Consider the following 26,514-nt stretch of genomic DNA (forward strand, 5'->3'; position numbering starts at 1 on the left):
CATAGAAATTGTTCTATATTTTCATCAAATTTTGTTCTTTCATTGCTGTTTTGCTACTTGATTGGTTTGTCAACCATCGTGCTTCATTACTAATAGACCATGTTACGGTCCTGGCCATATGTGTTGTTTTTATTTTCTTGTTCTTATAGGTGCCCTGCCTGATTGGCCGGATATGGGGGCAGTACAGGAAGCTGATTGGTCCATCCTACACTTCCTGGAGTTTTAAAAGTACGGTTCCCAACAGCTAGCGAGGCTCTTTCTGGCATCAGCACCTGTTTGCTGTTCTTGGTTTCCAAACCTTATTTAGTATTTCTGAATTGTTAAGTTTTGTGCCGTGGTTTTGTTTATAAATTGTATATTTTGTAAATAGTATTAAATCTGTAGGGGTGAACTACCATTTTCTTTGGACTGTTTTCACATTAGGGAGTTAGGGTTAGCGACTGTCTTTTGGTTTGTTTATTTCTATCAGGCTAGCTAGCACTTTCTGTGGGAAATGGCTTATTTTGTTTATTATGTTGGCCTTGGTTCGCCCTGAGTTGTAGTGTCATGTTTTGTTTGACACTTTCTTTCGTTTAAAATAAATATCATTCTGTTGGAACATCTCGATCCTGGATTTTGGTTTGGGGATCGGAGAGGGAACATGCTAATTTATCTTTGTATGTTGCACCCTGACCCCCTAGACAGGGGCGTAACAGACCAGTACAGTTATAGTACTTTGTACTTTGCCACATTTATCTTCTTCTTAGCAAGTGTCATGCATTCTGCTTCTCCAGCGTTTTTGAGAGCTGTTGATGATGTCAAATGCAGCTTATGGCCACACTGCTCTCTAAGCGCCCGATCCCGTCCGATCTCGGCAGCCAAATAGGGCCGGGCCTTGTTAGTACTTGGTAGGAAGACCGCCTGGGAATACCAGGTGCTGTAAGCTTCTTTGCTTGGGTTTACGGGCAGCACAAGCTGGTGTTACTGCCTATTTATTCATAGAAATTGTTCTATATTTTCATCAAATTTTGTTCTTTCATTGCTGTTTTGCTACTTTATTGGTTTGCCAACCATCGTGCTTCATTACTAGTAGACCATGTTACGGTCCTGGCCATATGTGTTGTTTTTATTTTCTTGTTCTTATAGGTGCCCTGCCTGATTGGCTGGATTGGGGGGCAGTACAGGAAGCTGATTGGTCCATCCTACACTTCCTGGAGTTTTAAAAGTATGGTTCCCAACAGCTAGCGAGGCTCTTTCTGGCATCAGCACCTGTTTGCTGTTCTTGGTTTCCAAACCTTATTTAGCATTTTTGAATTGTTAGGTTTTGTGCCGTGGTTTTGTTTATAAATTGTATATTTTGTAAATAGTATTAAATCTGTAGGGGTGAACTGCCATTTTCTTTGGACTGTTTTCACATTAGGGAGTTAGGGTTAGCGACTGTCTTTTGGTTTGTTTCTTTCTATCAGGCTAGCTAGCACTTTCTGTGGGAAATGGCTTATTTTGTTTATTATGTTGGCCTTGGTTCGCCCTGAGTTGTAGTGTCATGTTTTGTTTGACACTTTCTTTCGTTTAAAATAAATATCATTCTGTTGGAACATCTCGATTCTGGATTTTGGTTTGGGGATCGGAGAGGGAACATGCTAATTTATCTTTGTATGTTGCACCCTGACCCCCTAGACAGGGGCGTAACAGACCAGTACAGTTATAGTACTTTGTACTTTGCCACATTTATCTTCTTCTTAGCAAGTGTCATGCATTCTGCTTCTCCAGCGTTTTTAAGAGCTGTTGATGATGTCAAATGCAGCTTACGGCCACACCGCTCTATGAGCGCCCGATCTCGTCCGATCTCGGCAGCCAAATGGGCCGGACCTGGTTAGTACTTGGTAGGAAGACCGCCTGGGAATACCAGGTGCTGTAAGCTTTTTTGCTTGGGTTTACGGGCAGCACAAGCTGGTGTTACTGCCTATTTATTCATAAAAATTGTTCTATATTTTCATCAAATTTTGTTCTTTCATTGCTGTTTTGCTACTTTATTGGTTTGTCAACCATCGTGCTTCATTACTAGTAGACCATGTTACGGTCCTGGCCATATGTGTTGTTTTTATTTTCTTGTTCTTATAGGTGCCCTGCCTGATTGGCTGGATTGGGGGGCAGTACAGGAAGCTGATTGGTCCATCCTACACTTCCTGGAGTTTTAAAAGTATGGTTCCCAACAGCTAGCGAGGCTCTTTCTGGCATCAGCACCTGTTTGCTGTTCTTGGTTTCCAAACCTTATTTAGCATTTTTGAATTGTTAGGTTTTGTGCCGTGGTTTTGTTTATAAATTGTATATTTTGTAAATAGTATTAAATCTGTAGGGGTGGACTGCCATTTTTCTTTTGATTGTTTTCTCTTGTTTTCACATTAGGGAGTTAGGGTTAGCGACTGTCTTTTGGTTTGTTTCTTTCTATCAGGCTAGCTAGCACTTTCTGTGGGAAATGGCTTATTTTGTTTATTATGTTGGCCTTGGTTCGCCCTGAGTTGTAGTGTCATGTTTTGTTTGACACTTTCTTTCGTTTAAAATAAATATCATTCTGTTGGAACATCTCAATCCTGGATTTTGGTTTGGGGATCGGAGAGGGAACATGCAAATTTATCTTTGTATGTTTCACCCTGACCCCCTAGACAGGGGCGTAACAGACCAGTACAGTTATAGTACTTTGTACTTTGCCACATTTATCTTCTTCTTAGCAAGTGTCATGCATTCTGCTTCTCTAGCGTTTTTAAGAGCTGTTGATGATGTCAAATGCATGTTACGGCCACACCGCTCTCTAAGCGCCCGATCTCGTCCGATCTCGGCAGCCAAATAGGGCCGGGCCTGGTTAGTACTTGGTAGGAAGACCGCCTGGGAATACCAGGTGCTGTAAGCTTTTTTGCTTGGGTTTACGGGCAGCTCAAGCTGGTGTTACTGCCTATTTATTCATAGAAATTGTTCTATATTTTCATCAAATTTTGTTCTTTCATTGCTGTTTTGCTACTTTATTGGTTTGTCAACCATCGTGCTTCATTACTAGTAGACCATGTTACGGTCCTGGCCATATGTGTTGTTTTTATTTTCTTGTTCTTATAGGTGCCCTGCCTGATTGGCCGGATTTGGGGGAAGTACAGGAAGCTGATTGGTCCATCCTACACTTCCTGGAGTTTTAAAAGTACGGTTCCCAACAGCTAGCGAGGCTCTTTCTGGCAGCAGCACCTGTTTGCTGTTCTTGGTTTCCAAATCTTATTTAGCATTTTTGAATTGTTAGGTTTTGTGCCGTGGTTTTGTTTATAAATTGTATATTTTGTAAATAGTATTAAATCTGTAGGGGTGAACTGCCATTTTCTTTGGACTGTTTTCACATTAGGGAGTTAGGGTTAGCGACTGTCTTTTGGTTTGTTTCTTTCTATCAGGCTAGCTAGCACTTTCTGTGGGAAATGGCTTATTTTGTTTATTATGTTGGCCTTGGTTCGCCCTGAGTTGTAGTGTCATGTTTTGTTTGACACTTTCTTTCGTTTAAAATAAATATCATTCTGTTGGAACATCTCAATCCTGGATTTTGGTTTGGGGATCGGAGAGGGAACATGCAAATTTATCTTTGTGTGTTTCACCCTGATCCCCTAGACAGGGGCGTAACAGACCAGTACAGTTATAGTACTTTGTACTTTGCCACATTTATCTTCTTCTTAGCAAGTGTCATGCATTCTGCTTCTCTAGCGTTTTTAGGAGCTGTTGGTGATGTCAAATGCAGCTTACGGCCACACCGCTCTCTAAGTGCCCGATCTCGTCCGATCTCGGCAGCCAAATAGAGCCGGGCCTGGTTAGTACTTGGTAGGAAGACCGCCTGGGAATACCAGGTGCTGTAAGCTTTTTTGCTTGGGTTTACAGGCAGCACAAGCTGGTGTTACTGCCTATTTATTCATAGAAATTGTTCTATATTTTCATCAAATTTTGTTCTTTAATTGCTGTTTTGCTACTTTATTGGTTTGCCGACCATCGTGCTTCATTACTAGTAGACCATGTTACGGTCCTGGCCATATGTGTTGTTTTTATTTTCTTGTTCTTATAGGTGCCCTGCCTGATTGGCCCGATTGGGGGGCAGTACAGGAAGCTGATTGGTCCATCCTACACTTCCTGGAGTTTTAAAAGTACGGTTCCCAACAGCTAGCGAGGCTCTTTCTGGCATCAGCACCTGTTTGCTGTTCTTGGTTTCCAAACCCTATTTAGCATTTTTGAATTGTTAGGTTTTGTGCCGTGGTTATGTTTATAAATTGTATATTTTGTAAATAGTATTAAATCTGTAGGGGTGGACTGCCATTTTTCTTTTGATTGTTTTCTCTTGTTTTCACATTAGGGAGTTAGGGTTAGCGACTGTCTTTTGGTTTGTTTCTTTCTATCAGGCTAGCTAGCACTTTCTGTGGGAAATGGCTTATTTTGTTTATTATGTTGGCCTTGGTTCGCCCTGAGTTGTAGTGTCATGTTTTGTTTGACACTTTCTTTCGTTTAAAATAAATATCATTCTGTTGGAACATCTCAATCCTGGATTTTGGTTTGGGGATCGGAGAGGGAACATGCAAATTTATCTTTGTATGTTTCACCCTGACCCCCTAGACAGGGGCGTAACAGACCCGTACAGTTATAGTACTTTGTACTTTGCCACATTTATCTTCTTCTTAGCAAGTGTCATGCATTCTGCTTCTCTAGCGTTTTTAAGAGCTGTTGATGATGTCAAATGCATGTTACGGCCACACCGCTCTCTAAGCGCCCGATCTCGTCCGATCTCGGCAGCCAAATAGGGCCGGGCCTGGTTAGTACTTGGTAGGAAGACCGCCTGGGAATACCAGGTGCTGTAAGCTTTTTTGCTTGGGTTTACGGGCAGCTCAAGCTGGTGTTACTGCCTATTTATTCATAGAAATTGTTCTATATTTTCATCAAATTTTGTTCTTTCATTGCTGTTTTGCTACTTTATTGGTTTGCCAACCATCGTGCTTCATTACTAGTAGACCATGTTACGGTCCTGGCCATATGTGTTGTTTTTATTTTCTTGTTCTTATAGGTGCCCTGCCTGATTGGCCGGATTGGGGGGCAGTACAGGAAGCTGATTGGTCCATCCTACACTTCCTGGAGTTTTAAAAGTACGGTTCCCAACAGCTAGCGAGGCTCTTTCTGGCATCAGCACCTGTTTGCTGTTCTTGGTTTCTAAACCTTATTTAGCATTTTTGAATTGTTAGGTTTTGTGCCGTGGTTTTGTTTATAAATTGTATATTTTGTAAATAGTATTAAATCTGTAGGGGTGAACTGCCATTTTCTTTGGACTGTTTTCACATTAGGGAGTTAGGGTTAGCGACTGTCTTTTGGTTTGTTTCTTTCTATCAGGCTAGCTAGCACTTTCTGTGGGAAATGGCTTATTTTGTTTATTATGTTGGCCTTGGTTCGCCCTGAGTTGTAGTGTCATGTTTTGTTTGACACTTTCTTTCGTTTAAAATAAATATCATTCTGTTGGAACATCTCAATCCTGGATTTTGGTTTGGGGATCGGAGAGGGAACATGCAAATTTATCTTTGTATGTTTCACCCTGATCCCCTAGACAGGGGCGTAACAGACCAGTACAGTTATAGTACTTTGTACTTTGCCACATTTATCTTCTTCTTAGCAAGTGTCATGCATTCTGCTTCTCTAGCGTTTTTAAGAGCTGTTGATGATGTCAAATGCAGCTTACGGCCACACCGCTCTCTAAGTGCCCGATCTCGTCCGATCTCGGCAGCTAAATAGAGCCGGGCCTGGTTAGTACTTGGTAGGAAGACCGCCTGGGAATACCAGGTGCTGTAAGCTTTTTTGCTTGGGTTTACGGGCAGCACAAGCTGGTGTTACTGCCTATTTATTCGTAGAAATTGTTCTATATTTTCATCAAATTTTGTTCTTTCATTGCTGTTTTGCTACTTTATTGGTTTGCCAACCATCGTGCTTCATTACTAGTAGACCATGTTACGGTCCTGGCCATATGTGTTGTTTTTATTTTCTTGTTCTTATAGGTGCCCTGCCTGATTGGCCGGATTGGGGGGCAGTACAGGAAGCTGATTGGTCCATCCTACACTTCCTGGAGTTTTAAAAGTACGGTTCCCAACAGCTAGCGAGGCTCTTTCTGGCATCAGCACCTGTTTGCTGTTCTTGGTTTCCAAACCTTATTTAGCATTTTTGAATTGTTAGGTTTTGTGCCGTGGTTTTGTTTATAAATTGTATATTTTGTAAATAGTATTAAATCTGTAGGGGTGAACTGCCATTTTCTTTGGACTGTTTTCACATTAGGGAGTTAGGGTTAGCGACTGTCTTTTGGTTTGTTTATTTCTATCAGGCTAGCTAGCACTCTCTGTGGGAAATGGCTTATTTTGTTTATTATGTTGGCCTTGGTTCGCCCTGAGTTGTAGTGTCATGTTTTGTTTGACACTTTCTTTCGTTTAAAATAAATATCATTCTGTTGGAACATCTCGATCCTGGATTTTGGTTTGGGGATCGGAGAGGGAACATGCTAATTTATCTTTGTATGTGGCACCCTGACCCCCTAGACAGGGGCGTAACAGACCAGTACAGTTATAGTACTTTGTACTTTGCCACATTTATCTTCTTCTTAGCAAGTGTCATGCATTCTGCTTCTCCAGCGTTTTTAAGAGCTGTTGATGATGTCAAATGCAGCTTACGGCCACACCGCTCTCTAAGCGCCCGATCTCGTCCGATCTCGGCAGCCAAATAGAGCCGGGCCTGGTTAGTACTTGGTAGGAAGACCGCCTGGGAATACCAGGTGCTGTAAGCTTTTTTGCTTGGGTTTACGGGCAGCACAAGCTGGTGTTACTGCCTATTTATTCATAGAAATTGTTCTATATTTTCATCAAATTTTGTTCTTTCATTGCTGTTTTGCTACTTTATTGGTTTGTCAACCATCGTGCTTCATTACTAATAGACCATGTTACGGTCCTGGCCATATGTGTTGTTTTTATTTTCTTGTTCTTATAGGTGCCCTGCCTGATTGGCCGGATTGGGGGGCAGTACCGGAAGCTGAGTGGTCCATCCTACACTTCCTGGAGTTTTAAAAGTACGGTTCCCAACAGCTAGCGAGGCTCTTTCTGGCATCAGCACCTGTTTGCTGTTCTTGGTTTCCAAACCTTATTTAGTATTTCTGAATTGTTAGGTTTTGTGCCGTGGTTTTGTTTATAAATTGTATATTTTGTAAATAGTATTAAATCTGTAGGGGTGAACTACCATTTTCTTTGGACTGTTTTCACATTAGGGAGTTAGGGTTAGCGACTGTCTTTTGGTTTGTTTATTTCTATCAGGCTAGCTAGCACTTTCTGTGGGAAATGGCTTATTTTGTTTATTATGTTGGCCTTGGTTCGCCCTGAGTTGTAGTGTCATGTTTTGTTTGACACTTTCTTTCGTTTAAAATAAATATCATTCTGTTGGAACATCTCGATCCTGGATTTTGGTTTGGGGATCGGAGAGGGAACATGCTAATTTATCTTTGTATGTTGCACCCTGACCCCCTGGACAGGGGCGTAACAGACCAGTACAGTTATAGTACTTTGTACTTTGCCACATTTATCTTCTTCTTAGCAAGTGTCATGCATCCTGCTTCTCCAGCGTTTTTAAGAGCTGTTGATGATGTCAAATGCAGCTTACGGCCACACCGCTCTCTAAGCACCCGATCTCGTCCGATCTCGGCAGCCAAATAGAGCCGGGCCTGGTTAGTACTTGGTAGGAAGACCGCCTGGGAATACCAGGTGCTGTAATCTTTTTTGCTTGGGTTTACGGGCAGCACAAGCTGGTGTTACTGCCTATTTATTCATAGAAATTGTTCTATATTTTCATCAAATTTTGTTCTTTCATTGCTGTTTTGCTACTTTATTGGTTTTTCAACCATCGTGCTTCATTACTAGTAGACCATGTTACGGTCCTGGCCATATGTGTTGTTTTTATTTTGTTGTTCTTATAGGTGCCCTGCCTGATTGGCCGGATTGAGGGGCAGTACAGGAAGCTGATTGGTCCATCCTACACTTCCTGGAGTTTTAAAAGTACGGTTCCCAACAGCTAGCGAGGCTCTTTCTGGCAGCAGCACCTGTTTGCTGTTCTTGGTTTCCAAACTTTATTTAGCATTTTTGAATTGTTAGGTTTTATGCCGTGGTTTTGTTTATAAATTGTATATTTTGTAAATAGTATTAAATCTGTAGGGGTGAACAGCCATTTTCTTTGGACTGTTTTCACATTAGGGAGTTAGGGTTAGCGACTGTGTTTTGGTTTGTTTATTTCTATCAGGCTAGCTAGCACTTTCTGTGGGAAATGGCTTATTTTGTTTATTATGTTGGCCTTGGTTCGCCCTGAGTTGTAGTGTCATGTTTTGTTTGACACTTTCTTTCGTTTAAAATAAATATCATTCTGTTGGAACATCTCGATCCTGGATTTTGGTTTGGGGATCGGAGAGGGAACATGCTAATTTATCTTTGTATGTTGCACCCTGACCCCCTGGACAGGGGCGTAACAGACCAGTACAGTTAAAGTACTTTGTACTTTGCCACATTTATCTTCGTCTTAGCAAGTTTCATGCATTCTGCTTCTCCAACGTTTTTAAGAGCTGTTGATGATGTCAAATGCAGCTTACGGCCACACCGCTCTCTAAGCGCCCGATCTCGTCCGATCTCGGCAGCCAAATAGAGCCGGGCCTGGTTAGTACTTGGTAGGAAGACCGCGTGGGAATACCAGGTGCTGTAAGCTTTTTTGTTTGGGTTTACGGGCAGCACAAGCTGGTGTTACTGCCTATTTATTCATAGAAATTGTTCTATATTTTCATCAAATTTTGTTCTTTCATTACTGTTTTGCTACTTTATTGGTTTGTCAACCATCGTGCTTCATTACTAGCAGACCATGTTACGGTCCTGGCCATATGTGTTGTTTTTGATATGTTGTTCTTATAGGTGCCCTGCCTGATTGGCCGGATTGAGGGGCAGTACAGGAAGCTGATTGGTCCATCCTACACTTCCTGGAGTTTTAAAAGTACGGTTCCCAACAGCTAGCGAGGCTCTTTCTGGCAGCAGCACCTGTTTGCTGTTCTTGGTTTCCAAACCTTATTTAGCATTTTTGAATTGTTAGGTTTTGTGCCGTGGTTTTGTTTATAAATTGTATATTTTGTAATTCGTATTAAATCTGTAGGGGTGAACAGCCATTTTCTTTTGATTGTTTTCTCTTGTTTTCACATTAGGGAGTTAGGGTTAGCGACTGTCTTTTGGTTTGTTTATTTCTATCAGGCTAGCTAGCACTTTCTGTGGGAAATGGCTTATTTTGTTTATTATGTTGGCCTTGGTTCGCCCTGAGTTGTAGTGTCATGTTTTGTTTGATACTTTCTTTCGTTTAAAATAAATATCATTCTGTTGGAACATCTCGATACTGGATTTTGGTTTGGGGATCGGAGAGGGAACATGCTAATTTATCTTTGTATGTTGCACCCTGACCCCCTGGACAGGGGCGTAACAGACCAGTACAGTTATAGTACTTTGTACTTTGCCACATTTATCTTCTTCTTAGCAAGTGTCATGCATTCTGCTTCTCCAGCGTTTTTAAGAGCTGTTGATGATGTCAAATGCAGCTTACGGCCACACCGCTCTCTAAGCGCCCGATCTCGTCCGATCTCGGCAGCCAAATAGAGCCGGGCCTGGTTAGTACTTGGTAGGAAGACCGCCTGGGAATACCAGGTGCTGTAAGCTTTTTTGCTTGGGTTTACGGGCAGCACAAGCTGGTGTTACTGCCTATTTATTCATAGAAATTGTTCTATATTTTCATCAAATTTTGTTCTTTCATTGCTGTTTTGCTACTTTATTGGTTTGTCAACCATCGTGCTTCATTACTAGTAGACCATGTTACGGTCCTGGCCATATGTGTTGTTTTTATTTTGTTGTTCTTATAGGTGCCCTGCCTGATTGGCCGGATTGGGGGGCAGTACAGGAAGCTGATTGGTCCATCCTACACTTCCTGGAGTTTTAAAAGTACGGTTCCCAACAGCTAGCGAGGCTCTTTCTGGCAGCAGCACCTGTTTGCTGTTCTTGGTTTCCAAACTTTATTTAGCATTTTTGAATTGTTAGGTTTTATGCCGTGGTTTTGTTTATAAATTGTATATTTTGTAAATAGTATTAAATCTGTAGGGGTGAACAGCCATTTTCTTTGGACTGTTTTCACATTAGGGAGTTAGGGTTAGCGACTGTCTTTTGGATTGTTTATTTCTATCAGGCTAGCTAGCACTTTCTGTGGGAAATGGCTTATTTTGTTTATTATGTTGGCCTTGGTTCGCCCTGAGTTGTAGTGTCATGTTTTGTTTGACACTTTCTTTCGTTTAAAATAAATATCATTCTGTTGGAACATCTCGATACTGGAGTTTGGTTTGGGGATCGGAGAGGGAACATGCTAATTTATCTTTGTTTGTTGCACCCTGACTCCCTGGACAGGGGCGTAACAGACCAGTACAGATATAGTACTTTGTACTTTGCCACATTTATCTTCTTCTTAGCAAGTGTCATGCATTCTGCTTCTCCAGCGTTTTTAAGAGCTGTTGATGATGTCAAATGCAGCTTACGGCCACACCGCTCTCTAAGCGCCCGATCTCGACAGCCAAATAGAGCCGGGCCTGGTTAGTACTTGGTAGGAAGACCGCCTGGGAATACCAGGTGCTGTAAACTTTTTTACTTGGGTTTACGGGCAGCACAAACTGGTGTTACGGCCTATTTATTCATAGAAATTGTTGTATATTTTCATCAAATTTTGTTCTTTCATTGCTGTTTTGCTACTTTATTGGTTTGTCAACCATCGTGCTTCATTACTAGTAGACCATGTTACGGTCCTGGCCATATGTGTTGTTTTTATTTTGTCGTTCTTATAGGTGCCCTGCCTGATTGGCCGGATTGAGGGGCAGTACAGGAAGCTGATTGGTCCATCCTACACTTCCTGGAGTTTTAAAAGTACGGTTCCCAACAGCTAGCGAGGCTCTTTCTGGCATCAGCACCTGTTTGCTGTTCTTGGTTTCCAAACCTTATTTAGGATTTTTGAATTGTTTGGTTTTGTGCCGTGGTTTTGTTTATAAATTGTATATTTTGTAATTCGTATTAAATCTGTAGGGGTGAACAGCCATTTTCTTTTGATTGTTTTCTCTTGTTTTCACATTAGGGAGTTAGGGTTAGCGACTGTCTTTTGGTTTGTTTATTTCTATCAGGCTAGCTAGCACTTTCTGTGGGAAATGGCTTATTTTGTTTATTATGTTGGCCTTGGTTCGCCCTGAGTTGTAGTGTCATGTTTTGTTTGACACTTTCTTTCGTTTAAAATAAATATCATTCTGTTGGAACATCTCGATACTGGATTTTGGTTTGGGGATCGGAGAGGGAACATGCTAATTTATCTTTGTATGTTGCACCCTGACCCCCTGGACAGGGGTGTAACTGACCAGTACAGTTATAGTACTTTGTACTTTGCCACATTTATCTTCTTCTTAGCAAGTGTCATGCATTCTGCTTCTCCAGCGTTTTTAAGAGCTGTTGATGATGTCAAATGCAGCTTACGGCCACACCGCTCTCTAAGCGCCCGATCTCGTCCGATCTCGGCAGCCAAATAGAGCCGGGCCTGGTTAGTACTTGGTAGGAAGACCGCCTGGGAATACCAGGTGCTGTAAGCTTTTTTGCTTGGGTTTACGGGCAGCACAAGCTGGTGTTACTGCCTATTTATTCATAGAAATTGTTCTATATTTTCATCAAATTTTGTTCTTTCATTGCTGTTTTGCTACTTTATTGGTTTTTCAACCATCGTGCTTCATTACTAGTAGACCATGTTACGGTCCTGGCCATATGTGTTGTTTTTATTTTCTCGTTCTTATAGGTGCCCTGCCTGATTGGCCGGATTGAGGGGCAGTACAGGAAGCTGATTGGTCCATCCTACACTTCCTGGAGTTTTAAAAGTACGGTTCCCAACAGCTAGCGAGGCTCTTTCTGGCAGCAGCACCTGTTTGCTGTTGGTTGGGGGAGGAGGTGTGTTCTTTTTGAGAGTGTGCTGCAGGAAGCAGACCTGTGTGAGAGCTGCTGATTTTTTGGTTTGTGCTTTTTTTCTTGCTCTTCTTTTCCCCATACTAAATAGTGGTTTTTGGTTTTTGGCTTTTTGTTTTTTATCCCCCCGGCGGATTTCTGTCCGTACGGGGGCGCCTTTAGTTGGCTTCCATGCCTTATTTTTTTCTATCATTGTTTTTCTCGGCCAATGTCGGCACTTCCTGGTTTTTGTTTGAGAAATGAGAGGAGTTTTTCTTCACTGGAAAAATCAAGAGAGATGAAAGGAATAAGAGGAAATCTGATAGAGAACTGCAATGTGCACCGTGATGTGGAAGATGGGGGAAGGAGGACGGCTGCAGGGGATACTGTGAGACCATGCGCCAGCAAAAGCACAGAACGGCTGCCGGAGAAGGCGTGGATTGTTGGGGAAAGGCAGAAGAGATGGCCGGCTGTTGGAGGTAATGCAGTTGCTGGAAAACAACATGAAGAGATGGCAAGAATAAAAGGAGAGATGAGCGGAAGACGAGAAGCGAGAAAGGAAACAAGGTATGAGAAAGAGTTGACTGTTTTGGCAGAAGTAATAGGGGAAGAGCGCTAAAAACTATGGAACTATTACGAGCCATAAGAGAGGTGTGTGGCGGAATTGGGGCACTGAGAGAGACAGGACCAAATAAATTTGAAGTGACTGTGAAGAATGAAGCTGGGAAAAAGAGACTGTTGGATGGACTAAAAGTGGGGAGAGCAGTAGTGATGGTAAAGTCTTTGGCAATAGATGAGTTGGTGGTTTCCTTCTTAAACTTACCAGCTTATATTTCTGATGAAGAAATACTAGAGAAGCTTGATGTTTGGGGAGTAACAGCAATCTCCCCAATAAAAAGGAGACTGTGGCCAGGAACTGATGTGGCTGATGGCACCAGATATCTAAAAGTTAAGTTCAATGAGACTGTGCAATCACTGCCTTACTCCGCAAAGTTTATGACAGCAACTGGCCCAGAGTATTTCAGGGTAATGCATAATAATCAAGTTAAGGTATGCAGGATGTGTCTACAGCCTGGGCATATCGTCAGAGATTGCCCAGATTTCACTTGTTTTAAGTGTAACAGACAGGGTCATTATGCGAGGGAGTGTGATGCCCAGGAGCATAGATGTGACTCATGCCATAGTCCACAGGAGGAATGTGTGTGTCAAAACAATGCAATAGAGTCTGGAGAGGGGCACAGGGGACTGATCCCCAATGAGGATGCTGGAATAAGGCCTCCAGAGGAGGTAGGACTGGATCTTGACAGTGAAGGAGCAAGTGAATATGAGGAGGGGGGAGGAGAGTTAATGGAGACTCAGGCCAGTGAACTGGTCCTTTCAGAGAATAAAAAGGAAAACGATGTGAATGAGATTGGGTCAAGTCTGGATCTAGTGTTGGCGGAGTGGAGTGGAGAAGTAGCCAGTCACCCTGAAGAGGGCGAGAGGGGTATGCTTCAGGCTCCTCTGTCTAGACTTCCAATTCAAGGTGAGCCATTACCTGACCCCAGAGGTATTGCTCTAGAAATTGCTGTATCGACTCCTCAGGCTGACGGTGATGAATCAGAGGCAGAGATGGACTTTCAGCAAGTAAGGCACATGAGGAAAAGAGGACAAAAGAAGTCCGGGGAAAGTGTGGCAGAGGGCAAAGGGAAAGGGAAGAAACAGGCCAGAGATAGATGACCCCCTTTTGTGTGATCCTTTTCATGCATCTCCAGTCCCAAAACCTAAACGGCCTAGGAAAGGTATGGAAAATTAAAAGACTGTGTGAAGACATGGACTGTGACATCCTGTGCGTCCAGGAATGTAGATGGACTATGGAAACAATAGACAAAATAAATACTTTTTGGAGAGGGGATTTGTTTTATTCCCTCTCTGCTGACAAAACCGCAGGTGTAGCAGTATTTGTAAAGCCAGGTGTTTTTGAGAATGTGACAGAGGTTTTTAAGGATAACCAAGGGAGACTGTTGGTTCTAGATACTGTATATCACAATAGAAACTACAGAATTCTAAATCTATATGGCCCAAACAGTGAGGGTGAAAGGAGGGTTTTTTTTGGCCGCTGTAAAAGGTGGACGGACGATCGCTCGGTAGTGGTGGGGGACTGGAATGTTGCTCTAACTGGGCTGGATGTGAGTGCAAACAACGTTTTCAAAACAGACACTAGTAGATCGGCTGTTTTTCAGTGGATGACTGAGGGTGATTTGATTGATGCTTGGAGAGTTCTGAACCCTGGCACCCGTGCGTATTCGCGCAGGCAAGTAGTATTGGGCAAACTAAAGCAGTCTAGGATAGACCTGTGTTTGCTGGCGTCGGGCTTGATTCCTATGTTAAAAAAGTGTGAATATAATTTCTGCACATGGAGTGATCATGCCTCGCTGAATGTGACTCTTGGGGAGGGTAGCATGCAGAGGAATGGAGGGGTGTGGTGTTTTAACTCAGCCCTCCTGGAGGATTCATTTTTTAAAGATAAAATGAAGTCTTTTCTCTCTGCTCTGTGTGAAGAAAGTGAATTTGTAGTAGATATCATTGAGTGGTGGGAGCACGCCAAGTTTAAAATTAGGAGGCGCTGCATTGCACTGAGCAGAGAGAAAAGGCTAAGGGAAAGAGCTAAGGAGGCTGAGTTGAGACACCGTCTGAAAAGGGAAATTGAGCTTGTTGAAGCTGGGCATGGCCATCCCCTGGATGGCTATCTTGGACTGATAGAGCAACTAGCACGCCTAGATGAGGAAAAATGTAAAGGGGCAGTGATCCGCAGCAAAATACAACATGTAGTGGAGGGAGAGCGCTGTACAGCATACTTTTTGGGCTTAGAAAAGAGAAGGCAGACCAAAACATACATAACAGAAATACAGGATTCTGAAGGCAATACACACACCGATTTAGTAGATATATTACAAACTATACAGGATTTTTACTCTAATCTTTTCAGTAAACAAAATATAGGAAAAGCACAAAGAGATAAAATACTTGGTAATGTCGGCTGCTCTCTCGGTCCTGAGGACGCGGCTATGTGTGATGGCGACCTCCACCCGGAGGAAATCAGTGCAGCCATTGCTGAAATGCATAGAGCTAGAAGCCCGGGTCTGGACGGCCTCTCGGCAGAGTTCTATCAGTCCTATAAGGATTTGCTATCTCCGGTCCTCTGTAGGTTGTTCTCTGCCATGCAAACGGAGAACAGATGTGCGGAGTCTTTCGTGAGAGGCGTGATCACTCTGGTTTACAAGAATAAGGGAGCCAGGACCGACTTGGGGAATTATAGGCCCATTAGTTTGCTCAATACTGACTACAAGATCCTGGCTAAGGTGCTGGCGTCCAGACTCAAAAGAGTGATTGGGTCGATAGTTGGGCCTACCCAGACTTATAGCATTCCGGGGAGGGATATTGCTGATTGTATCCTGTCAACCAGATTCTCATTTCAACAGCTAATGGCCACAGGTGGCATCTACTTGAGTGTGGACCTAGAGAAGGCGTTTGACAGGGTGAGTCACGAGTTCCTCTTTGAGTGTCTGGGGGTTTTTGGGTTCGGCCCAACTTTTCGAGCATGGGTGGAGCTGTTGTATGGCCGAGCTACTAGTGTTGTCAAATGTAATGGCTTCCTGACTGATCCCTTCCCTTTGGAGAGGTCGGTTAGGCAGGGGTGCCCCCTGTCGGCTATGCTTTATGCAATAGTGGCCGAGCCCCTAGCGAAATTAATCTTAAGCGATACAAAAATAAATGGAATACAATCACCGACTGGCTCAGACTTTCGAATTGCACAATATGCAGATGATATTAACATAATGGTTAAAGATAGGAACAGCTTGCAACGGGTGCTCGGTCACCTAACTGCATATGAGCATGCCACAGGGGCGCGAGTCAATAACAATAAATCTAAACTAATTCTTGGCCCTGGGACTGATCTAGGTGGTGAGGGGCAGGGGTTCAAAATGGGAGAGGAGGAGTTTAAACTCCTGGGAGTCTACATGGGACCTCAAATGGAGGCAAGCATTCGAAGAACCTGGTTGGAGCATATTGCGTGGTGTAGATCTAGGCTCGGACTGTGGAAGATGAGAGGGTTGGGTTTGAGAGGGAAGGTAATAATAGTGAATTCTGTAATAGTACCGAGGCTGGTTTACGCCATGCAAGTCTGTCACCTGCCGGGCGATTTGTTGGTCCTCCTGAGCAGAGCCATAGAAGACTTCCTGTGGAAAGGAAGAGCGATGAAGATTGCACATAATACACTGGTTGGGCCATATAAAAAAGGTGGGTTACAGCTGTGTGATTTAAAAACAAAAATTAAATCACTTAGAATTAAGCTATATAAGAAGCTTTTGGACAAGTCAGCATGTGGTATATGGCAGGACTATATGTGGTTAGACATAAGGAATAGGGGGACGGGTGGGATTTTCAACCTGTGCAGCGTCGAGCTGGCGCGGCATGTGCCCGGAGCGTGCATGCTATTCCAGGAGGCGGCAGAGGCATGGGCTGATGTCCTGCCTCACCTGCAGTGCATGGTGACTAATAAGTGGGATGTGTTGAACCAACCCATCTTTGGAAATCCCTGCCTGCAGGGTCGGGCAGGCCTCCTGAAGAACCGGGGTGTGCTGGGGAAAGCGGTGCAACAGGTGAGAGATCTTTTAAACCAAGACGGGGTGTTTGATGAGGATGAGGTGTTTTTTAGAGCGAAAGGAAAAGGATACAAAATCTCAAGGTCAGTTATCCGGGAATTAGGGAGAGAATTCCATCAGGGGTGGCCACAGAGATGGAGAGAAGTTTTACAGGGGACACAAGATGGTCTGGGGGGAGGGGATGGAATTGTTTTCACCTTGTCATGTGATATAAAGAACAGGAATCTGATAGAATTACCTACTAAATTCTGGTACTCAGTCCTATTAAAGAATATATTCAAACAACCTGCAGCCAACACAGCGTGGAGCCAGATTTTTCCCTCCCGTTCCATTACTGATATATGGGAAAATGTATACATGCACTGGATGACGCCAGCCATTGCTAACACAAATTTTCTGTTGATGCACAGAAGAGTGTTGGTGTCTGTCGTCCTCCACCGAATTAATTGTGATATACATTCAAGAACGTGTGCGGTGTGTGAATGGGAGGATGAAGACTTTGATCATCTTATGCTGCATTGTAGGGTAGCACGGGTTTTTAGAGATTGGGTGAGGACAGTTCTAACTGAGAAATGTAAAGTGATCGGGTTGGAAGGAGTGAAATGGAGCTGGGTGTGGTGTTTTGGGGTTGAGAAAACGGAAAAAGGCATAAACCTGGATATGGTGAATTTGGTATTGAGTGTGGCGCGTCATGTTTTATATATTGCAAGAAACCATGCACTTTTTGGGGGTAAAATAATAAGTAGAACGGCACTGTGTAAGAATTTGGTTAAATGCTATTTGAAAATCTTTTATGAAGCGGATAAGGATGGTTTTGAAAGAAGGTGGGGGGCGAAGAATGATCTATGTGGTGTAGATAGAGAAGGGCGGATGGTGGTGGATTTTGGTTAATGGTAGGTTGGGATAAAATGGGTAGGGGTTTACTCCTGTTTGGGTCTTTTTGTGTTTAATATGTGTGTATAATTTGAGATGTTTTTTCATAATTTTGTTCTGTTTTGAAATGGGAAATGAATATACAAATGTAAAATATGTATGTTATTTTCTGATTTTAAGCACCTTTGTATTTGTCTTCACCAAAATGTAAAAGAGTATTTTTGATAATAAAAAGAGAAAAAAAAATAAGCGCCCGATCTCGTCCGATCTCGGCAGCCAAATAGAGCCGGGCCTGGTTAGTACTTGGTAGGAAGACCGCCTGGGAATACCAGGTGCTGTAAGCTTTTTTGCTTGGGTTTACGGGCAGCACAAGCTGGTGTTACTGCCTATTTATTCATAGAAATTGTTCTATATTTTCATCAAATTTTGTTCTTTCATTGCTGTTTTGCTACTTTATTGGTTTTTCAACCATCGTGCTTCATTACTAGTAGACCATGTTACAGTCCTGGCCATATGTGTTGTTTTTATTTTCTCGTTCTTATAGGTGCCCTGCCTGATTGGCCGGATTGAGGGGCAGTACAGGAAGCTGATTGGTCCATCCTACACTTCCTGGAGTTTTAAAAGTACGGTTCCCAACAGCTAGCGAGGCTCTTTCTGGCAGCAGCACCTGTTTGCTGTTCTTGGTTTCCAAACCTTATTTAGCATTTTTGAATTGTTAGGTTTTGTGCCGTGGTTTTGTTTATAAATTGTATATTTTGTAATTCGTATTAAATCTGTAGGGGTGAACAGCCATTTTCTTTTGATTGTTTTCTCTTGTTTTCACATTAGGGAGTTAGGGTTAGCGACTGTCTTTTGGTTTGTTTATTTCTATCAGGCTAGCTAGCACTTTCTGTGGGAAATGGCTTATTTTGTTTATTATGTTGGCCTTGGTTCGCCCTGAGTTGTAGTGTCATGTTTTGTTTGACACTTTCTTTCGTTTAAAATAAATATCATTCTGTTGGAACATCTCGATCCTGGATTTTGGTTTGGGGATCGGAGAGGGAACATGCTAATTTATCTTTGTATGTTGCACCCTGACCCTCTGGACAGGGGCGTAACAGACCAGTACAGTTATAGTACTTTGTACTTTGCCACATTTATCTTCTTCTTAGCAAGTGTCATGCATTCTGCTTCTCCAGCGTTTTTAAGAGCTGTTGATGATGTCAAATGCAGCTTACGGCCACACCGCTCTCTAAGCGCCCGATCTCGTCCGATCTCGGCAGCCAAATAGAGCCGGGCCTGGTTAGTACTTGGTAGGAAGACCGCCTGGGAATACCAGGTGCTGTAAGCTTTTTTGCTTGGGTTTACGGGCAGCACAAGCTGGTGTTACTGCCTATTTATTCATAGAAATTGTTCTATATTTTCATCAAATTTTGTTCTTTCATTGCTGTTTTGCTACTTTATTGGTTTTTCAACCATCGTGCTTCATTACTAGTAGACCATGTTACGGTCCTGGCCATATGTGTTGTTTTTATTTTCTCGTTCTTATAGGTGCCCTGCCTGATTGGCCGGATTGAGGGGCAGTACAGGAAGCGGATTGGTCCATCCTACACTTCCTGGAGTTTTAAAAGTACGGTTCCCAACAGCTAGCGAGGCTCTTTCTGGCAGCAGCACCTGTTTGCTGTTCTTGGTTTCCAAACTTTATTTAGCATTTTTGAATTGTTAGGTTTTATGCCGTGGTTTTGTTTATAAATTTTATATTTTGTAAATAGTATTAAATCTGTAGGGGTGAACAGCCATTTTCTTTGGACTGTTTTCACATTAGGGAGTTAGGGTTAGCGACTGTGTTTTGGTTTTTTTATTTCTATCAGGCTAGCTAGCACTTTCTGTGGGAAATGGCTTATTTTGTTTATTATGTTGGCCTTGGTTCGCCCTGAGTTGAAGTGTCATGTTTTGTTTGACACTTTCTTTCGTTTAAAATAAATATCATTCTGTTGGAACATCTCGATCCTGGATTTTGGTTTGGGGATCGGAGAGGGAACATGCTAATTTATCTTTGTATGTTGCACCCTGACCCCCTAGACAGGGGCGTAACAGACCAGTACAGTTATAGTACTTTGTACTTTGCCACATTTATCTTCTTCTTAGCAAGTGTCATGCATTCTGCTTCTCCAGCGTTTTTAAGAGCTGTTGATGATGTCAAATGCAGCTTACGGCCACACCGCTCTCTAAGCGCCCGATCTCGTCCGATCTCGGCAGCCAAATATAGCCGGGCCTGGTTAGTACTTGGTAGGAAGACCGCCTGGGAATACCAGGTGCTGTAAACTTTTTTATTTGGGTTTACGGGCAGCACAAACTGGTGTTACTGCCTATTTATTCATAGAAATTGTTGTATATTTTCATCAAATTTTGTTCTTTCATTGCTGTTTTGCTACTTTATTGGTTTGTCAACCATCGTGCTTCATTACTAGTAGACCATGTTACGGTCCTGGCCATATGTGTTGTTTTTATTTTGTTGTTCTTATAGGTGCCCTGCCTGATTGGCCGGATTGGGGGGCAGTACAGGAAGCTGATTGGTCCATCCTACACTTCCTGGAGTTTTAAAAGTACGGTTCCCAACAGCTAGCGAGGCTCTTTCTGGCAGCAACACCTGTTTGCTGTTCTTGGTTTCCAAACCTTATTTAGCATTTTTGAATTGTTAGGTTTTGTGCCGTGGTTTTGTTTATAAATTGTATATTTTGTAAATAGTATTAAATCTGTAGGGGTGAACAGCCATTTTCTTTGGACTGTTTTCACATTAGGGAGTTAGGGTTAGCGACTGTCTTTTGGATTGTTTATTTCTATCAGGCTAGCTAGCACTTTCTGTGGGAAATGGCTTATTTTGTTTATTATGTTGGCCTTGGTTCGCCCTGAGTTGTAGTTTCATGTTTTGTTTGACACTTTCTTTCGTTTAAAATAAATATCATTCTGTTGGAACATCTCGATACTGGAGTTTGGTTTGGGGATCGGAGAGGGAACATGCTAATTTATCTTTGTATGTTGCACCCTGACCCCCTGGACAGGGGCGTAACAGACCAGTACAGTTATAGTACTTTGTACTTTGCCACATTTATCTTCTTCTTAGCAAGTGTCATGCATTCTGCTTCTCCAGCGTTTTTAAGAGCTGTTGATGATGTCAAATGCAGCTTACGGCCACACCGCTCTCTAAGCGCCCGATCTCGTCCGATCTCGGCAGCCAAATAGAGCCGGGCCTGGTTAGTACTTGGTAGGAAGACCGCGTGGGAATACCAGGTGCTGTAAGCTTTTTTGCTTGGGTTTACGGGCAGCACAAGCTGGTGTTACTGCCTATTTATTCATAGAAATTGTTCTATATTTTTATCAAATTTTGTTCTTTCATTGCTGTTTTGCTAATTTATTGGTTTGTCAACCATCGTGCTTCATTACTAGTAGACCATGTTACGGTCCTGGCCATATGTGTTGTTTTTATTTTGTTGTTCTTATAGGTGCCCTGCCTGATTGGCCGGGTTGGGGGGCAGTACAGGAAGCTGATTGGTCCATCCTACACTTCCTGGAGTTTTAAAAGTACGGTTCCCAACAGCTAGCGAGGCTCTTTCTGGCAGCAACACCTGTTTGCTGTTCTTGGTTTCCAAACCTTATTTAGCATTTTTGAATTGTTAGGTTTTGTGCCGTGGTTTTGTTTATAAATTGTATATTTTGTAATTCGTATTAAATCTGTAGGGGTGAACAGCCATTTTCTTTTGATTGTTTTCTCTTGTTTTCACATTAGGGAGTTAGGGTTAGCGACTGTCTTTTGGTTTGTTTATTTCTATCAGGCTAGCTAGCACTTTCTGTGGGAAATGGCTTATTTTGTTTATTATGTTGGCCTTGGTTCGCCCTGAGTTGTAGTGTCATGTTTTGTTTGACACTTTCTTTCGTTTAAAATAAATATCATTCTGTTGGAACATCTCGATCCTGGATTTTGGTTTGGGGATCGGAGAGGGAACATGCTAATTTATCTTTGTATGTTGCACCCTGACCCCCTGGACAGGGGCGTAACAGACCAGTACAGTTATAGTACTTTGTACTTTGCCACATTTATCTTCTTCTTAGCAAGTGTCATGCATTCTGCTTCTCCAGCGTTTTTAAGAGCTGTTGATGATGTCAAATGCAGCTTACGGCCACACCGCTCTCTAAGCGCCCGATCTCGTCCGATCTCGGCAGCCAAATAGAGCCGGGCCTGGTTAGTACTTGGTAGGAAGACCGCCTGGGAATACCAGGTGCTGTAAGCTTTTTTGCTTGGGTTTACGGGCAGCACAAGCTGGTGTTACTGCCTATTTATTCATAGAAATTGTGCTATATTTTCATCAAATTTTGTTCTTTCATTGCTGTTTTGCTACTTTATTGGTTTTTCAACCATCGTGCTTCATTACTAGTAGACCATGTTACGATCCTGGCCATATGTGTTGTTTTTATTTTGTTGTTCTTATAGGTGCCCTGCCTGATTGGCCGGATTGGGGGGCAGTACAGGAAGCTGATTGGTCCATCCTACACTTCCTGGAGTTTTAAAAGTACGGTTCCCAACAGCTAGCGAGGCTCTTTCTGGCAGCAGCACCTGTTTGCTGTTCTTGGTTTCCAAACTTTATTTAGCATTTTTGAATTGTTAGGTTTTATGCCGTGGTTTTGTTTATAAATTGTATATTTTGTAAATAGTATTAAATCTGTAGGGGTGAACAGCCATTTTCTTTGGACTGTTCTCACATTAGGGAGTTAGGGTTAGCGACTGTCTTTTGGATTGTTTATTTCTATCAGGCTAGCTAGCACTTTCTGTGGGAAATGGCTTATTTTGTTTATTATGTTGGCCTTGGTTCGCCCTGAGTTGTAGTTTCATGTTTTGTTTGACACTTTCTTTCGTTTAAAATAAATATCATTCTGTTGGAACATCTCGATCCTGGATTTTGGTTTGGGGATCGGAGAGGGAACATGCTAATTTATCTTTGTATGTTGCACCCTGACCCCCTGGACAGGGGCGTAACAGACCAGTACAGTTATAGTACTTTGTACTTTGCCACATTTATCTTCTTCTTAGCAAGTGTCATGCATTCTGCTTCTCCAGCGTTTTTGAGAGCTGTTGATGATGTCAAATGCAGCTTACGGCCACACCGCTCTCTAAGCGCCCGATCTCGTCCGATCTCGGCAGCCAAATAGAGCCGGGCCTGGTTAGTACTTGGTAGGAAGACCGCGTGGGAATACCAGGTGCTGTAAGCTTTTTTTCTTGGGTTTACAGGCAGCACAAGCTGGTGTTACTGCCTATTTATTCATAGAAATTGTTCTATATTTTTATCAAATTTTGTTCTTTCATTGCTGTTTTGCTACTTTATTGGTTTGTCAACCATCGTGCTTCATTACTAGTAGACCATGTTACGGTCCTGGCCATATGTGTTGTTTTTATTTTGTTGTTCTTATAGGTGCCCTGCCTGATTGGCCGGGTTGGGGGGCAGTACAGGAAGCTGATTGGTCCATCCTACACTTCCTGGAGTTTTAAAAGTACGGTTCCCAACAGCTAGCGAGGCTCTTTCTGGCAGCAACACCTGTTTGCTGTTCTTGGTTTCCAAACCTTATTTAGCATTTTTGAATTGTTAGGTTTTGTGCCGTGGTTTTGTTTATAAATTGTATATTTTGTAATTCGTATTAAATCTGTAGGGGTGAACAGCCATTTTCTTTTGATTGTTTTCTCTTGTTTTCACATTAGGGAGTTAGGGTTAGCGACTGTCTTTTGGTTTGTTTATTTCTATCAGGCTAGCTAGCACTTTCTGTGGGAAATGGCTTATTTTGTTTATTATGTTGGCCTTGGTTCGCCCTGAGTTGTAGTGTCATGTTTTGTTTGACACTTTCTTTCGTTTAAAATAAATTGCATTCTGTTGGAACATCTCGATCCTGGATTTTGGTTTGGGGATCGGAGAGGGAACATGCTAATTTATCTTTGTATGTTGCACCCTGACCCCCTGGACAGGGGCGTAACAGACCAGTACAGTTATAGTAATATCAAATTTCATCAAATTTTGTTCTTTCATTGCTGTTTTGCTACTTTATTGGTTTTTCAACCATCGTGCTTCATTACTAGTAGACCATGTTACGGTCCTGGCCATATGTGTTGTTTTTATTTTCTCGTTCTTATAGGTGCCCTGCCTGATTGGCCGGATTGAGGGGCAGTACAGGAAGCTGATTGGTCCATCCTACACTTCCTGGAGTTTTAAAAGTACGGTTCCCAACAGCTAGCGAGGCTCTTTCTGGCAGCAGCACCTGTTTGCTGTTCTTGGTTTCCAAACCTTATTTAGCATTTTTGAATTGTTAGGTTTTGTGCCGTGGTTTTGTTTATAAATTGTATATTTTGTAATTCGTATTAAATCTGTAGGGGTGAACAGCCATTTTCTTTTGATTGTTTTCTCTTGTTTTCACATTAGGGAGTTAGGGTTAGCGACTGTCTTTTGGTTTGTTTATTTCTATCAGGCTAGCTAGCACTTTCTGTGGGAAATGGCTTATTTTGTTTATTATGTTGGCCTTGGTTCGCCCTGAGTTGTAGTGTCATGTTTTGTTTGACACTTTCTTTCGTTTAAAATAAATATCATTCTGTTGGAACATCTCGATCCTGGATTTTGGTTTGGGGATCGGAGAGGGAACATGCTAATTTATCTTTGTATGTTGCACCCTGACCCCCTGGACAGGGGCGTAACAGACCAGTACAGTTATAGTACTTTGTACTTTGCCACATTTATCTTCTTCTTAGCAAGTGTCATGCATTCTGCTTCTCCAGCGTTTTTAAGAGCTGTTGATGATGTCAAATGCAGCTTACGGCCACACCGCTCTCTAAGCGCCCGATCTCGTCCGATCTCGGCAGCCAAATAGAGCCGGGCCTGGTTAGTACTTGGTAGGAAGACCGCCTGGGAATACCAGGTGCTGTAAGCTTTTTTGCTTGGGTTTACGGGCAGCACAAGCTGGTGTTACTGCCTATTTATTCATAGAAATTGTGCTATATTTTCATCAAATTTTGTTCTTTCATTGCTGTTTTGCTACTTTATTGGTTTTTCAACCATCGTGCTTCATTACTAGTAGACCATGTTACGGTCCTGGCCATATGTGTTGTTTTTATTTTGTTGTTCTTATAGGTGCCCTGCCTGATTGGCCGGATTGGGGGGCAGTACAGGAAGCTGATTGGTCCATCCTACACTTCCTGGAGTTTTAAAAGTACGGTTCCCAACAGCTAGCGAGGCTCTTTCTGGCAGTAACACCTGTTTGCTGTTCTTGGTTTCCAAACCTTATTTAGCATTTTTGAATTGTTAGGTTTTGTGCCGTGGTTTTGTTTATAAATTGTATATTTTGTAATTCGTATTAAATCTGTAGGGGTGAACAGCCATTTTCTTTGGACTGTTTTCACATTAGGGAGTTAGGGTTAGCGACTGTCTTTTGGTTTGTTTATTTCTATCAGGCTAGCTAGCACTTTCTGTGGGAAATGGCTTATTTTGTTTATTATGTTGGCCTTGGTTCGCCCTGAGTTGTAGTGTCATGTTTTGTTTGACACTTTCTTTCGTTTAAAATAAATATCATTCTGTTGGAACATCTCGATCCTGGATTTTGGTTTGGGGATCGGAGAGGGAACATGCTAATTTATCTTTGTATGTTGCACCCTGACCCCCTGGACAGGGGCGTAACAGACCAGTACAGTTATAGTACTTTGTACTTTGCCACATTTATCTTCTTCTTAGCAAGTGTCATGCATTCTGCTTCTCCAGCGTTTTTAAGAGCTGTTGATGATGTCAAATGCAGCTTACGGCCACACCGCTCTCTAAGCGCCCGATCTCGTCCGATCTCGGCAGCCAAATAGAGCCGGGCCTGGTTAGTACTTGGTAGGAAGACCGCCTGGGAATACCAGGTGCTGTAAGCTTTTTTGCTTGGGTTTACGGGCAGCACAAGCTGGTGTTACTGCCTATTTATTCATAGAAATTGTTCTATATTTTCATCAAATTTTGTTCTTTCATTGCTGTTTTGCTACTTTATTGGTTTTTCAACCATCGTGCTTCATTACTAGTAGACCATGTTACAGTCCTGGCCATATGTGTTGTTTTTATTTTCTCGTTCTTATAGGTGCCCTGCCTGATTTGCCGGATTGAGGGGCAGTACAGGAAGCTGATTGGTCCATCCTACACTTCCTGGAGTTTTAAAAGTACGGTTCCCAACAGCTAGCGAGGCTCTTTCTGGCAGCAGCACCTGTTTGCTGTTCTTGGTTTCCAAACTTTATTTAGCATTTTTGAATTGTTAGGTTTTATGCCGTGGTTTTGTTTATAAATTGTATATTTTGTAAATAGTATTAAATCTGTAGGGGTGAACAGCCATTTTCTTTGGACTGTTTTCACATTAGGGAGTTAGGGTTAGCGACTGTCTTTTGGATTGTTTATTTCTATCAGGCTAGCTAGCACTTTCTGTGGGAAATGGCTTATTTTGTTTATTATGTTGGCCTTGGTTTGCCCTGAGTTGTAGTGTCATGTTTTGTTTGACACTTTCTTTCGTTTAAAATAAATATCATTCTGTTGGAACATCTCGATACTGGAGTTTGGTTTGGGGATCGGAGAGGGAACATGCTAATTTATCTTTGTATGTTGCACCCTGACCCCCTGGACAGGGGCGTAACAGACCAGTACAGTTATAGTAATATCAAATTTCATCAAATTTTGTTCTTTCATTGCTGTTTTGCTACTTTATTGGTTTTTCAACCATCGTGCTTCATTACTAGTAGACCATGTTACGGTCCTGGCCATATGTGTTGTTTTTATTTTGTCGTTCTTATAGGTGCCCTGCCTGATTGGCCGGATTGAGGGGCAGTACAGGAAGCTGATTGGTCCATCCTACACTTCCTGGAGTTTTAAAAGTACGGTTCCCAACAGCTAGCGAGGCTCTTTCTGGCAGCAGCACCTGTTTGCTGTTCTTGG

At 42.5% G+C, this 26,514-nt stretch overlaps 18 pseudogenes; all 18 read left to right on the forward strand.

The window, feature by feature from the left end:
* Positions 1-806: 806 nt before the first annotated feature.
* Positions 807-925, forward strand: LOC137119155 (5S ribosomal RNA; annotated as a pseudogene).
* An 857-nt stretch (positions 926-1,782) lies between these two features.
* LOC137119156 (5S ribosomal RNA) lies at positions 1,783-1,900 on the forward strand (annotated as a pseudogene).
* An 868-nt stretch (positions 1,901-2,768) lies between these two features.
* Positions 2,769-2,887, forward strand: LOC137119151 (5S ribosomal RNA; annotated as a pseudogene).
* An 857-nt stretch (positions 2,888-3,744) lies between these two features.
* Positions 3,745-3,863, forward strand: LOC137119142 (5S ribosomal RNA; annotated as a pseudogene).
* An 868-nt stretch (positions 3,864-4,731) lies between these two features.
* LOC137119153 (5S ribosomal RNA) lies at positions 4,732-4,850 on the forward strand (annotated as a pseudogene).
* An 857-nt stretch (positions 4,851-5,707) lies between these two features.
* LOC137119129 (5S ribosomal RNA) lies at positions 5,708-5,826 on the forward strand (annotated as a pseudogene).
* Positions 5,827-6,683: 857 nt separating this feature from the next.
* On the forward strand, positions 6,684-6,802 carry LOC137119119 (5S ribosomal RNA; annotated as a pseudogene).
* Positions 6,803-7,659: 857 nt separating this feature from the next.
* LOC137119132 (5S ribosomal RNA) lies at positions 7,660-7,778 on the forward strand (annotated as a pseudogene).
* An 857-nt stretch (positions 7,779-8,635) lies between these two features.
* Positions 8,636-8,754, forward strand: LOC137119135 (5S ribosomal RNA; annotated as a pseudogene).
* An 867-nt stretch (positions 8,755-9,621) lies between these two features.
* LOC137119120 (5S ribosomal RNA) lies at positions 9,622-9,740 on the forward strand (annotated as a pseudogene).
* Positions 9,741-11,573: 1,833 nt separating this feature from the next.
* On the forward strand, positions 11,574-11,692 carry LOC137119121 (5S ribosomal RNA; annotated as a pseudogene).
* A 7,073-nt stretch (positions 11,693-18,765) lies between these two features.
* On the forward strand, positions 18,766-18,884 carry LOC137119122 (5S ribosomal RNA; annotated as a pseudogene).
* An 857-nt stretch (positions 18,885-19,741) lies between these two features.
* On the forward strand, positions 19,742-19,860 carry LOC137119150 (5S ribosomal RNA; annotated as a pseudogene).
* An 857-nt stretch (positions 19,861-20,717) lies between these two features.
* On the forward strand, positions 20,718-20,836 carry LOC137119136 (5S ribosomal RNA; annotated as a pseudogene).
* Positions 20,837-21,703: 867 nt separating this feature from the next.
* On the forward strand, positions 21,704-21,822 carry LOC137119123 (5S ribosomal RNA; annotated as a pseudogene).
* An 857-nt stretch (positions 21,823-22,679) lies between these two features.
* On the forward strand, positions 22,680-22,798 carry LOC137119137 (5S ribosomal RNA; annotated as a pseudogene).
* A 1,579-nt stretch (positions 22,799-24,377) lies between these two features.
* LOC137119124 (5S ribosomal RNA) lies at positions 24,378-24,496 on the forward strand (annotated as a pseudogene).
* An 857-nt stretch (positions 24,497-25,353) lies between these two features.
* On the forward strand, positions 25,354-25,472 carry LOC137119125 (5S ribosomal RNA; annotated as a pseudogene).
* The last annotated feature ends 1,042 nt before the right edge of the window (positions 25,473-26,514 follow it).

The sequence above is a fragment of the Channa argus genome, unplaced genomic scaffold (assembly GCF_033026475.1).
Source record: "Channa argus isolate prfri unplaced genomic scaffold, Channa argus male v1.0 Contig049, whole genome shotgun sequence".
NCBI lineage: Eukaryota > Metazoa > Chordata > Actinopteri > Anabantiformes > Channidae > Channa > Channa argus.